This window comes from Callithrix jacchus, chromosome 14, assembly GCF_049354715.1.
Source record: "Callithrix jacchus isolate 240 chromosome 14, calJac240_pri, whole genome shotgun sequence".
Taxonomy (NCBI): Eukaryota; Metazoa; Chordata; class Mammalia; order Primates; family Cebidae; genus Callithrix; species Callithrix jacchus.
Window position 1 is genome coordinate 52,015,307 of NC_133515.1, and position 13,899 is coordinate 52,029,205.

General features: G+C 42.2%; 1 protein-coding gene and 2 pseudogenes across 9 annotated transcripts in view; 1 reads left to right on the forward strand and 2 right to left on the reverse strand.

Annotated features, from left to right (window-relative positions):
• Positions 1 to 13,899, reverse strand: part of COMMD1 (copper metabolism domain containing 1) — a 300,356-nt gene that overhangs the window by 77,009 nt on the left and 209,448 nt on the right. The window lies entirely within an intron of this gene.
• Positions 4,908 to 7,181, reverse strand: LOC144579288 (heterogeneous nuclear ribonucleoproteins C1/C2 pseudogene; annotated as a pseudogene).
• LOC118147662 (small nucleolar RNA U3) lies at positions 12,792 to 12,885 on the forward strand (annotated as a pseudogene).

Here is a 13,899-nt window from a genome sequence, read left to right on the forward strand (position 1 = left end):
TAAAATATCTTCAGTTATTCACATTCTCTGATCCATATGCTCCATGCCTGTCTTTTTTTTTCCTTTTCGAGATGGAGTCTTGCTCTGTCACCCAGGCTGGAGTGCAGTGGCACAATCTTGGCTCACTACAACCTCTGTTTCCCGGGTTGCAGTGATTCTCCTGCCTCAGCCTCAGCCTCTGGAGTAGCTGAGATTACAGGCACCTGCCACCACACCATATTAATTTTTGTATTTTTTTTTTTTTTCAGAGATGGAGTCTCGCTCTATCACCCAGGATGGAGTGGGAATGCAGTGGCATGATCTCGGCTCCCTGCAATCTCTGCCTCGTAGGTTCAAGCGATTTTCCTTCCTCAGCCTCCTGAGCAGCTAAGATTATAGGCGCATGCCACCATGCCCAGCTAATTTTTGTATTTTTAGTAGAGACAGGGTTTCACCATACTGGCCAGGCTGGTCTTGAACTCCTGACCTCATGATCTACCCGCCTCAGCCTCCCAAAGTGCTGGGATTACATGCATGAGCCACCATGCCTGGCCTAATTTTTGTATTTTTAATAGAGACGGGGTTTCACCATGTTGGCCAGGCTGGTCTTGAACTCCTGACCTCAAGTGATCTGCCTACCTCAGCCTTCCCAAAGTGCTGGGATTACAGGCGTGAGCCACCGCACCCAGCCAGTCCCAGATAATTTTTGTATTTTTTAGTAGAGATGGGGTTTCACCATATTGGCCAGGCTGGTACTGAACTCCTGACCTCATGATCCACCAATCTCAGCCTCCCAGAGTGCTGGGGTTACAGTCATGAGCTACCATGCCCCGCCCATGCCTTCCTTTTTAAAAAATATATTTTTTTGATGGGGTCTTGTTATGTTAGTGCAGGCTGGTCTTGAAATCTTTGGCTCAAGCAATCCTCCTGGCTTGGCCTCTCGAGTAGCTGGGATTATAGGTGCATGCCAATATACCTGGCTTCCATGCCTTTCTAATCACCCAATAACCAAAGCTGCTAGGCATCAAGAAAACCTAGGGAAACTTACAAAGGGGGCATTAGCAAGATAATCTCAATAAAAACCAAAGTCCGAATCTACACATACATACACATACCCTCTTGCTACTGTGCTTTCATTTTTATCTGCAGGCTTAAGGGCCTGTGCGCCAACAAGGCAAAGAGATTCCAAAAACACTATCCACTCAAAGTTAAATTTCCAAGAAGAGAGAAAGTGGGAATGTGCCAAGAATAGGACCCAGAGGTTCTTCTTTTGGTTTAAAATTTCTTGGTTAGAAAAAAGCTAGAACCATAATTTAGCTAGATAGATATGCCTGTCCTGCCAATACATGGTCAAAAGGAACATGTATGTTGGCCCAGGCAACACAGCATTGCTTCTGAAAGGGAGAAAATAGTTTTAATCTTGCAAGAATCAGTGATTCTTTGGTTGGATGAATTATGTACTACTAAACCAAGAATAATCACCGTTTTTTTTCCCCTAGAGATTTCAAAGCAGCCTGACATACATTCTGTTCCCTGTAATAGGCCAGTGAATAATAAAAGGTAGAGGTACCATCAATCTTTGTTTCACTACGAGACAAAAAAAAAAAGAAACCTAGAGACTTTCCCCAATTATGTGAAGCCCATGATTCTCAGCTCTTAGATTCAACCTATCCCTGGCTAACTCCTGACTCACATCTGACTCCTGAGTTTTGATACTTTCAAATCCAACTGGTATAAATTTAACAGGGTAAAATGGGAACTAATTAGAAATACCTGATTCTGTATTGATTTACATAAGCATCAGGACATAAGTATTTACAAAAATATTTTAGAAACATCCAACAAAATAAAATAAAGTATAGCCAAGTTATATAAACAGTAAAAGTTGAATAAAATTAAATAATTGGCTAATTTCTCATGCATTAAAAAGGGCTGTAAAAAAATAAATATGGCCAGGTGCAGTGGCTCACGCCTATATTTCCTAGCACTTTGGGAGGCCAAGGCAGGCAGATCACCCGAGGTCAGAAGATCGAGACCAACCTGGGCAACCTGGCAACCCCATCTCTACAGAAAATACAAAAAACTGGCCGGGTGCAGTGGCTCACGTCTGTAATTGTAGTACTTTGGGAGGCAGAGGCGGGCGGATTACCCAAGGTCAGGAATTTAAGACCAGCCTGGTCAACATGGCGAAACCCTGTCTCTACTAAAAATATAAAAACTATCCAGGCCTGGTGGTAGGTGCCTGTAATTCAAGCTACCCAGGAGGCTGAGGCAGGAGAATCACTGGAACCTAGGAGGCAGAGGCTGCAGTGAGCCAAGATCGTGCCACTGTACTCCAGTCTGGGCGACAGAGCAAGACTCTGTCTCAAGGGGGAAAAAAAAAGGCCAGGAACAGTGGCTTACGCCTGTAATCCCAGAACTTTGGGAGGCCAAGGCAGGTAGATCACGAGGTTAAGAGATTGAGACCATCCTGGCCAACATGGTGAAACGCCGTCTCTACTAAAAATACAAAAATTTGTTGGGCGTGGTGGCACACACCTGAAGTTCCAGCTACTAGGGAGACTGAAGCAGGAGAATTGCTTGAACCCGGGAGGTGGAGGTTGCAGTCCACCAAGATTGTGCCACAGCACTCCAGCGTGGGTGACAGAGTAAAACTGAGAAAAGGGAAGGAAGGAAGGAAGGAAGGGGGGAAGGGGGGAAGGGGGGAAGGGGGGAAGGGGGGAAGGGGGGAAGGGGGGAAGGGGGGAAGGGGGGAAGGGGGGAAGGGGGGAAGGAAGGAAGGAAGGAAGGAAGGAAGGAAGGAAGGAAGGAAGGAAGGAAGGAAGGAGGGAAGGAGGGAGGGAGGGAGGGAGGGAGGGAGGGAGGGAGGGAGGGAGGGAAGGAGGGAGGGAAGGAAGGAAAGAAAGAAGGAAAGAAAAGAAAAGAAAGAAGAAAGAACAAAAGAAAGAAAGAAGAGAAGAAAAGAAAAGAAAGGAAATACAAAAAATTAGCTGTGCATGGTGGTGTGTACCTGTAGTCCTAGCTAGTTAGAAGGCTGAGGTGGGAGATCACCTGAACCCGAGAGATCAAGGCTGCAGTGAGCTGCAATTGTGTCACTGTATTCCAACCTGGGTGACAGAGTGAGACCCTTTCTCAAAATGAATAAATAAATGGCTAATTTCTGTGTTTTATCTTTATCTTTTTTTTTTTTGAGATGGAGTCTTGCTCTGTCACCCAGACTGGAGTGCGACCTCAGCTCACTGCAATCTCCACCTCCCCTATTCCAGCAATTCTCCTACCTTAGCTTCCCGAGTAGCTGGGATTACAGGTGTGTGCCACCACACCTGGCTAATTTTTGTATTTTTAGTAGAGATGGGCTTTCACCATGTTGGCCAGGCTGATCTTGAACTCCTGACCTCAAGCAGTCCACCTGCCTTGGCCTCCTAAAGTGCTGGGATTACAAGCGTGAGCCACTGTGCCCAGCCCTATGTTTTTTTAAAACTTCATGCCCTAGTTCATTTTACAATTTCACATTTTAGCCAGGATTTTTTTTTTGGAGACATTGTCTCACTCTGGCCCAGGCTAGAGTACAGTGGCACGATCTGGGCTGACTGCAACCTCCATCTCCCAGGTTCAAGCAATTCTCTTGCCTCAGCCTCCCAAGCAGCTGGGATTACAGGCACACGCCACCATACATAGTTAATTTTTGTATTTTTAGTAGAGATGGGGTTTCACCGTGTTGGCCAGGCTGGTCTCCTTGGCCTTAAAGTGCTAGAAGTACAGGCATGAGCCACCACGCCTGGCCTTTAGGTAGCATTTAATGATTAGCTGTTCAAATTTTCTTTATTCTGCTGGGCGTGGTGGCTCACACCTGTAATCTCAGCACTTTGGAAGGACAAGGTGTGCAGATTGCCCAAGCTCAGGAGTTCAAGACCAGCCTGGACGACATAACAAAACCCCGTCTCTAAAAAAAAAAAAAACCAACAAAAGTTAGACAGACATGGTGGCATGTGCCTGCAGTCCTAGCTCCTTGGGAGGCTGAGTCAGGAGGACTGCTTGAGCCCAGTAGATCAAGACTGCCCTGAGCTGTGTTTGCACCCAGGCTACACTCCAGCCTGGGTGACAGGGCAAGACTCCATCTCTAAAAGAAAAAATAATTTTCTGTATTTTGAAAAATTTGGCTGAAATAAATTTGGCTAAAAAATTATTTTTAGGTGCTCTGGTTTGATGTGCAGGAAATCATATTATTTTTGGCTAAGTAGAACCAGTTCCCATATGACAATAGATGGCTTACCTGAAGAACAACCACTGAAGAGCTGAAAGGCAAATCACACTGAAGCAGGAAGAAATTTCACTTAAATCTCAAAGAAACCAAAATGACAAAACTCTGAGCACATTAAAAAAAAAAAAAGAGTGTATCTTGAAGATCTTGTTGCGGAAAAAAAAAAAAGAGTGTTGTTGATTTTAGTTTGAAGTTCAGATTAGGGCCCCTCATTGTTCCTGATGAGGTACATTCCAGGGCAACTCATTTGCAAACAACTTTGACAAACAAACTACAATATTTACATGAAACAGAGAAGAATTAAAGAAATACACACACACACACACACACAGCTGGGTGCAGTGGCTCATGTCTGTAATCCCAGCACTTTGTGAGACCAAGGTAGGTAGATCACTTGAGTCTGGGGTGTTCAAGACCACCAGCCTGGGCAACATGGTGAAACCCAGTCTATACTAAAAATACAAAAATCAGCCGGTGTGGTGTTGCACATCTGTAAACCCAGCTCTTCAGGAGGCTGAGCGAGGCAAGAAGACTGCTTGTGCCTGAGAGGTCAAGGCTGTAGTGAGCTGTGATCAGGTAACTGTATGCCAGTCTGGGCAACAGAGTAAAACTCTTGTCTTAAATGAAGAAAGAAAAAAAAAAAAGAAAGAATAATAACGATAATATATTTTTTTCCTCCAATTCCTGGTTTAATAAGGACTTGTTTGAGGGAAAAAGATCCCAAACATCAGGCTGTTCTAACCCACAGTATCAACTTTAGAAAACGAATCTTAAGACTATAACACTAATTATTTTTCTAGAGGATGCATTGACATGCCATCTCTCATTCGCAAAAATACATCATTCCTTGTGTTGAATTGCCCCACACAGCACACTAATGTTGGGGTGTAACACACATACTTCTAACTCAAAGCTGCTTTCAGGAGCTACTCAACTAAATGAGATTGACTTTGCAGTTAGGGAAACAACTACTGAGCTTATGTATGAATGAAAAGAACTGTACTCCCTGCATAACAAGAGATTATTTTGGAGACAGTTGATAAAAACCATACATCCTTTTTATTGTTAAGTCATAAAGAAGTATCAAAATTAAAAGCAAAAATTACAGGGTAAGACTTAACAAAACTACTAGGAACATCAAAGGAAGTAAAAATGGGACTAGGCGCAGGGAAATATGAATTAAAGAACATGGGAAGGACAAGGATGGGGAGAACAGTGAGCATGTGCTGAAGATACTAGGGGAGAGGATCTGGTGAAAAATTTGATCTCAGACAAGCGCCTAGGTAAAGAAATAATGGGGTAAGATTTCTAAACCCCACTATGTGCTTAAGAGTCATCCTCGCCATTGGCGCTATCTCTGTCATCCTCTCCTTCCTCAGCTTTTTTCATCATCCTTGATCAACTCCAGCTGGTCATCCCCCCGATCTTCATTATCATCATCATCCAGTAGGTCCCCCTCCTCAGCAGAGTCATCTGCACCCCCCTCAGACTCCATCTTCATATTAGTTTCATCTTTCTTCATGGAGCTGCTCCTCTGCTCCTCTTCTCACTTACAGTTCTTCATCTCTACTGCTTGTTTGCTCTGTTCCTTTTCAATTTTTCCCAGGTTTTCCAGGAGAGAATCCACTTTTTGTTTTATCTGGGTCAGCTCCTTCTTAATGGCCTGAAGGTCATCTCCTTTCAACTTCCCAGACTTAGAAGATCTCTGCTGTCCACTCTTAGAATTGAAGCCACTTTTGCCCCTTCGTGACGTGTTTCCTGATACAGGCTGACATTTCGAGGGCACTACAGCCCGAGCAATAGGAGGAGGAGGAGGTACACGTGCTGGGTAACTGTATATCCTATCATAATAATCCCGTTAAAAGTCACAGACCAGGTCAAAAGAGGAGCCGTACAACTTCGCTGCAGATCATTTCACACCTGCTTTTCCTCGGTTCACTTTTGGCTCTGCAGCCAGGTTAATATCTAAAACCTGGTCAGCAATCATTCTCCCATCCTCTCCCACTACAGCAGCCCAGACATTTCTCTCATTAACATATTGAAGAAAGGCAAAGCCCTTATGAACAGAGCAGTCCACAATTTTGCCATACTTCAAAAAGATTGCCTCCACATCAGATTTCTTGACCACAAGAGTGTTGAGATTCCCAATGAATACATGGGAGTTCATGGATCGAGGATCTGTCTTGTTGGTAACATTGCTGGTCATTGTGTTTGATGATAAGGTTTCTAGCAAAGCTGAAAACAGGAAGGAAGAGGGAAAAGAGATTCGATTCTGAGTCTCCTACTCCCGGGTTCTACATGGAGAAGCTGACTGCTGCTCGAGGTCAGCAACGCGGCCACAACTGCTCAGTCTTCGTCTCTTCACAAAATCAACGATAATAATTTTTTAAAAAATAAAGTCATCCAGAGTTGTCTGAACATCTGAACATCACTAGCAGGCAGATCAAAACATGCAATAGCACTTGTTTTCTAGGGATGATAATCTACAGATTAAGATGGGGAAACATCATAATACATCTAATACAAAAACAGGAGCACAGCATCAGCAATGAATCTGAAACTCCTTGGCAGAGGAGGAAGGTAGAAGGGGTACTAATCAAACCAATTCTGGGATTGCAGATCTTCTCCAACAAAAGGGATCACCAGCTTGCTCTGCCATCTATCTATTCCCAATTTCCTCAATGTGGTTCCTCTAAGTTAACTCATGACAGCACCATTAGGCAGAAATACACATAGTTAGAAAGCAGTCTTTCCCTTGACCCTTCTCTAGAGAAAACAAATAAAGCTATGTAAGGAGGACAAATGTTGAAATGACCAAGGATAAGAGGACTTTCAAATTCAGAAAATGATGATTTGGGGAGAAAAAGTTTTGGATTTTGTTTTTGTTTTATGGCTGGGTGGAGTTCTATGGATTGTGAGGATTAATTTTATTGGGTTTCCCCTGCAAAAGCTCTTCCTATCTGTTTATATCTCTGTTTATATATGAGGGAAGGTGGCCTCTTATTCTCTGTATTAGTTTGCTAGGGTTGCCATAGCAAAATACCACAGACTGGGTGGCTCACGCAACAGAAATTTTCTTTCTCACAAATTTGGAGGCTGGAAGTCCAAAATCAAGGTATCACAGATGTGGTTTCTCCTGAGGCCTCTCCTTGGCTCGTAGATGGCTATCTTCTCTCATGGTCTTTTCTTTGTGTGCAGGTTCAGCTGGTATCCTTCTTTTTTCTCATAAGGACACCAGTCATTTTGGATTTGAGCCTCTCTCCCTCTGCCCCACAGTCTGATTGTAAGTTAACTACCTCTTTAAGTGGTTATCTCCAAATACAGTTACATTCTGAGGTACTGGGAGTTGGTATTTCAGCATATGAATATTAGGGGGATGCAACAAAATATTCCCCAGTGCTTACAGGGTCCTGTGCTTATCAAGCATCTGGTAAGTGTTTGTGATTGATGGTGATGATCTCACACTTATTTCCGGGTTTGCTGCCCATATTGTACAAATAACAATTTCTGGTATTTAGTGCAGAAGTAGGAAAAACACACACAGACCAAAGCTATCTGCTGATTGCCCAGGTCTGCCAACCCAGTTTGGCAGAAGCAATATCTGGCTTCGCCCTCATTGAACTTGATTTTGAAATGTAATTTAATTTACAGAGACTGCCAGGACAAAAGCTGTGAGGGGATTAAAAAATGGCACAAAAGAAATCTCTCCTAATCCCTACAACTAGATCCTATTAAGTGCCTTGCCTGCCATGCTATATCCCAAAGTCTAGCCCTGAGGATGAACTCAGGATCTAGCACACCATCCTGAGAGAGAATAATATGGGGATGAGGGATTAGAAGAAAGGATTGTATTCACTGCATGTAGTCAGTCACCAATCTCTCTAGCTCAAATAACTTAATGCAAACAAACTCCTGGAGGTGATGTGTGGACAGACAGGAAGATAGGAGGTTGCTTTATTATCTCAAGTTGAATTCTGACATTACTTGGGTTGCTGGGGCCTTTGTTCAAATGCAGTAATCATCCCTCACATTAACAATGTGCTTCCCAGTTTAGAAAGCCCTTTCACAAGCATGATCTCATTCGATTCTTAGAACAGAACTGTTACACAGGAAGAGATCAAGCCAGAAGGTAAGGCACTTTGAATAACTGTAAAAATGACAGAATTTGCCCATCTAACCCAAAGCACATTCTTTCAGTCACATATGGCAGAAAGATTTTATCAGAAAATGCAATGGATTTTAAGGGCTTTAATATACTTCTAATCTAAGTTAGGGAGGAAAAGAAAGACCTCATTTACTTAAAATTGCACACAATTCTATAAACTTGGTTTAAAAGTTCCATCCTTTACAAAAGACAGAGTAGGTGGTCAGGTCCTAACTAGGGAAGAAACAGACTTTCTTACTTGGACATCATTCATTCTTTGAAAGCAGTGGAGAGAACAGAAAAGTTGGGGGTCGGTGGGGGCAGAGTGCAGGGATCATTTATGGACTCTTGGGAAAACAAAATGCCTAAAAAATGAAATGCCACTAAAGAAAAATCAGCATGAAAGACAGAAGTAGGAGAGATTATGGGAAAAGTCTGACAAATCTGAAGACATTAGCCAATTCAGGGGGAGCCAGAAATCACACAAAATAACAAAAAAAAAATGATAATGATACAAGCAATCATAACAAACAATGGCTAACATTTATTCAACACATACAAAATTCCAAGCATTATGCAAACTGCTATACATGTGTCATTTCATGTTGGTGAGGATAATTTTATCCCATTTTACAGATGAGGAAAGTGAGGAAAGATAGGGAGAAATCTGTTGAAAGCCACACAAGTAGTAAATAGCAGAGCCAATTTTAAATCCAGGTCTATCTGGCTTCAGAACTTGAGCATTTAACTGTTTCACAATCTTGATTCACATTCATATAGAACATAAATGCCATCATTAATAGTCACTAAGTACTCACATGTGAATGTTATTCTAAGATTCAGTTAACTTTAAGAAAGACTCAAAGGGAACTTGGCTATTGCCATTCTAACACTCAGAGTCAATTTTAAGTGGCCTATAAAATTGCCACTTTATGGACAGGCAATGACTACATTCATTTTGGTAGATTTCTAGTATGAATGTAGCAGTGTGATGGGGCAGCAGCCTGGCTGAGTTAATAGGTGCATGTGACCCAGGCAGAGAAGCATGTTATAAGGAGACTCAGTTCCTATTATGAGGCAAAGAGCAAAGAGGTCTCTTATTCCTTCTTTCTTTCTTTCTTATTTATTTATTTATTTATTTATTTTGAGATGGAAGCTTACTCTGTCACCCAGGCTGGAGTGCAGTGGTTCAATCTTGGCTCACTGCAAGCTCCACCTTCCAGGTTCAAGTAATTTCTCTTGCCTCAGCCTCCTGAGTAGCTGTGATTACAGGCACCTGCCACCACATCCAGCTAATTTTTGTAATTTTAGTAGAGATATGGTTTCACCATGTTGGCCAGGCTGGTCTCAAACTCCTGACCTTGTGATCCACCCACCTTGGCCTCCCAAAGTGCTGGGATTACAGGCATGAGCCACTGCACCCAGCCCCCTTCTCTCTTTCTCTAGGTATGTGGTGGGGCAGCAGTGGGGAGGCAGGAAGGATCCAGTATATAGCTATTTATTACCATCAGCAGCAGAACTGGAGGCAAGGTTCATCTTTGTTATTCTATGGACTAATGTATGGAGCTCCTTGAATGAGATTGCTTCTCCCATCACTCAAATAAGAATCTGTAGAATCAAAACACCTGCTGAAACCTAGGGTTCTTTCCATCTATAATCAGGAAGAATTCCCAATTCTCCCTTGTTGTCTGATCCAATAACACCAAATTATTCATCTTGAAAAAAAAATCACATCAACATTTACAGGTACTTTTGGAATGCAAAAAGATAAAAATGTTAAATTCTGAGTTTAAGCCTTTAACATCCTTCACATTTGGCCCACAACTATTCCCTGGTCAAGCCAAGGTAAATAGGAGTAGGTGGAATGAAAGCAAAGAGGGCCCTTGCTTATGCCCCAGACAGCATGGTTCACTCACACATAATCAAGGCTTGACTGACAACTACTTAAAATGTAAAGTGGGTGCAAGCAGCAGATACACTGTTATAAATAAAAATAAACAAACATAATTAGTAAAAGTAAATTAATTCTACCCTACTCTGTAGTCTCTCTTTTCATGAGAAAGAAAATATTTACCACACTGCCCAAGACTATGTCAGAGGAGTCAAAAGAAACGGACAAAATATTAGCCAAAACAGCTAACTACTCTGAGGAAAAGTGAGGTATATATATCACCAATGGAGATATTAAAAAAAAAAATTTTTTTGTTTTGAGGTGGAGTTTCACTCTTGCTCAGGCTGGAGATAAGTGGCACGATCTCAGCTCACTACAACCTATGCCTCCTGGGTTCAAGCAATTCTCCTGCCTCAGCCTTCCCAGCACCTGGGCTTATAGGTGCCTGCCACCACACCAGCCTAAATTTTTTTGTATTTTTAGTAGAAAAGGGGTTTCACCATGCTGGCCATGCTAGTCGCAAACTCTTGACCTCAGGTGATTCACCCACCTCGGCCTCCCAAAGTGTTGGGATTTCAGGCACGAGCCACCATGCCCGGCCTTTTTTTTTACTCCCCAGACAGTCTCGCTCTGTTGCCCAGGCTGGAGTGCAGTAGCACTATCTTGGCTCACTGCAACCTCCCCCTCCCAGGTTTAAGGGATTCTCCTGCCTTAGCCTCCCAAGTACCTGGAACTACAGGTGCATGCCACCATACCCGGCTAATTTATATATTTTTAGTGGAGATGGCATTTCACTATGTTGGTCAGGCTGGTCTCAAACTCCTGACCTCAGGTGATCCACCCGCCTTAGCCTACCAAAGTGCTGGGATTACAGGGTGGACCACTGTGCCCGACCACGAAAAACATCTTAACAGTACAACTTACATACTTTCTCTGTAAAATTATAGTCTGTTTATCTCATCAACTTGGTTTGGCAACTTCTTTACCAATGGAGGAGGCAAGAACAGAATATAGTCCTGGCTTAGATGCCTTAGTTGGGTTTTGATGGTTTCTGAATTTATAAAATGTAAAACATCTGAAATACAGTTGTTACATAATTTCAAGCACATAAAAAATACAACAAGACCAGGTGCAGTGGCTCATGCCTGTAATCCCAGCACTGTGGAAGGCCAAGGCAGGTGGACTGCTTGAGCCCAGAAGTTCAAAACCAGCCTGGGCAACATGGCAAACCCCATCTCTACAAAAAAATACAAAGATTAGCTGAGCATCGTGGCCCATGCCTGTAGTCTCAGCTACTTGGGAGGCTGAGGTGGGAGAATCAACTGAGCCCAGGAGGCAGAAGTTGCAGTGAGCCAAGATCATGCACTCCTGCCTGTGATATCAAGACCCTGTCTCAAAAAAAAAAAAAGAACCCCTCCCCTGCCAAAATATGACTCTCCTATATTCTACCCAGATTCACCAGTTGTTCAATTGTTTACATTTTACTTTGTAAATCACTCTCTCACACACAACCACTTAAGTACAGGATGTCATGCCCCTTTATCTCTAATTAGCGTGTATATTTCCTACCCTACATAGCCACAGTTATATAAAATTGATAAATAATATCTAATTCAGTCTATATTCAAATTTTATCAAATGCCCCACTAATACCCTAAATAGATTTTTTTCTAGAATCAAATCCATAATCACACATTGCATTTGGATGTCATAACTCTTTTACCTTTTACTCATACTATTATTCCCACATTGAAAGTCCTCACTACTTCTGAATCTTACATATCTTTCAAGGCCTAGATTAAGTTCCATTTTCTTTTCTTCCTTTTTTTATTTTGGGACGGACTTCCGCTCTTGTTGCCCAGTCTGGAGTATAATGGTGTGATCTCAGCTCACCACAACTTCCACCTACTGGGCTCAAGTGATTCTCCTGCCTCTGCCTCCTGAGTAGCTGGGATTACAGGCGCATGCCACCATGCCCAGCTAATTTCGTATTTTTAGTAGAGATGTGGTTTCTCCATGTTGGTCAGGCTGGCCTTGAACTCCTGACCTCAGGCAATCCATTCACCTAGGCCTCTCAAAGTGCTGGGATTATACGCATGAGCTACCACACCCGGCCAAGTTCCATTTTCTTAATGAGGATTTTCCTGATACTCCAGCCAAACAGGACTCTCCCTCCTCTGAATTAGTGGAAAATTTAATGATCTTATAAATGTGAGAAATATTGCACGCTGTGTGTGTTCCTATCTATTTACTAGTTCCTCTCTGCAGTGATTAGTGAACATGGGCTTTGAAGTCATACAGACCTAAACGGAAATCTAAATAAAGACTCCTCTTTCTAGCTGTGTGGTTGGCTAATCTGCAAACTAGTGGTTTTAACCAATTTAACAAATAAGATGGTGAGAATTTGATGATAATGCATTTAAAGCAATTTTACAGTTTTTTTGGTGGAAAAACTATGTCTTACACCCCTGATTTTACCACAGTATCTTATACTCAGCAATATTAAAAGTATATTGAAGACTGTACTTTCAGGGATCATTTCTATAGTTCGTTTCCAGAGAAGTTTCTCTGAACTCATAGAGCACCAATGGGATCTAATTAAACTCCAGAGCTTCTGCACAGCAAAATAAACAATCATTAGAGTGAACCAGCAACCAACAGAATGAGAAAAAATTTTTGCAATCTACCCATCTGACAAATGGCTAATAACCAGAATCTACAAAGAACTAAAACAGATTTACAAGAAAAAAACAAACAAACCCATTCAAAGGTGGGCAAAGGATATGAAAAGACATTTCTCAAAAGAAGACATTTATGAGGCCAACAAACATATGAAAAAATGCTCTTCATCATTGGTCATTAGAGAAATGCAAATCAAAACCACACTGAGGTACCATCTCACACCACTTAGAATGGCAATCATCAAAAAATCTGGAGACAAAAGATGCTGGAGAGAATATGGAGAAATAGAAACACTTTACACTGTTGGTGGAAGTGTAAATCAGTTCAACTATTGTGGAAGACAGTGTGGCGATTCCTCAAGGACCTAGAAATAAAAATTCCATTTGACCCAGGTATCCCATTACTGAGTATATATCCAAAGGATTATAAATCGTTTTATTATAAAGACACATGCACACGTATGTTCACTGCGGCACTGTTTACAACAGCAAAGACCTGGAACCAACCCAAGTGCCCATCGATGATAGACTGGACAAGGAAAATGTGGCACATATAGAGCATGAAATACTATGCAGCCATAAAAAACAAAGAGTTCGTGTCCTTTGTAGGGACATGGATGAATCTGGAAACCATCATTCTCAGCAAACTGACACAACAGAAAATCAAACACCGAATGTTCTCACTCATAGGCAGGTGTTGAACAATGAAAACAAATGGACACAGGCAGGGGAGCATCATACACTGGGGTCTGTTGGAGGGGAATAAGGGAAGAACAGCGGGGGGGTAGGTAGGTTGGGGAGAGATAACAAGGAGAGAAATGCCAGATATAGGTAACAGGGAAATGGAGGCAGCAAACCATATTGCCATGTAGGTACCTATGCAACAATCCTGCATGTTCTGCACATGTACCCCAGAACCTAAAGTGCAATAATATATATATTT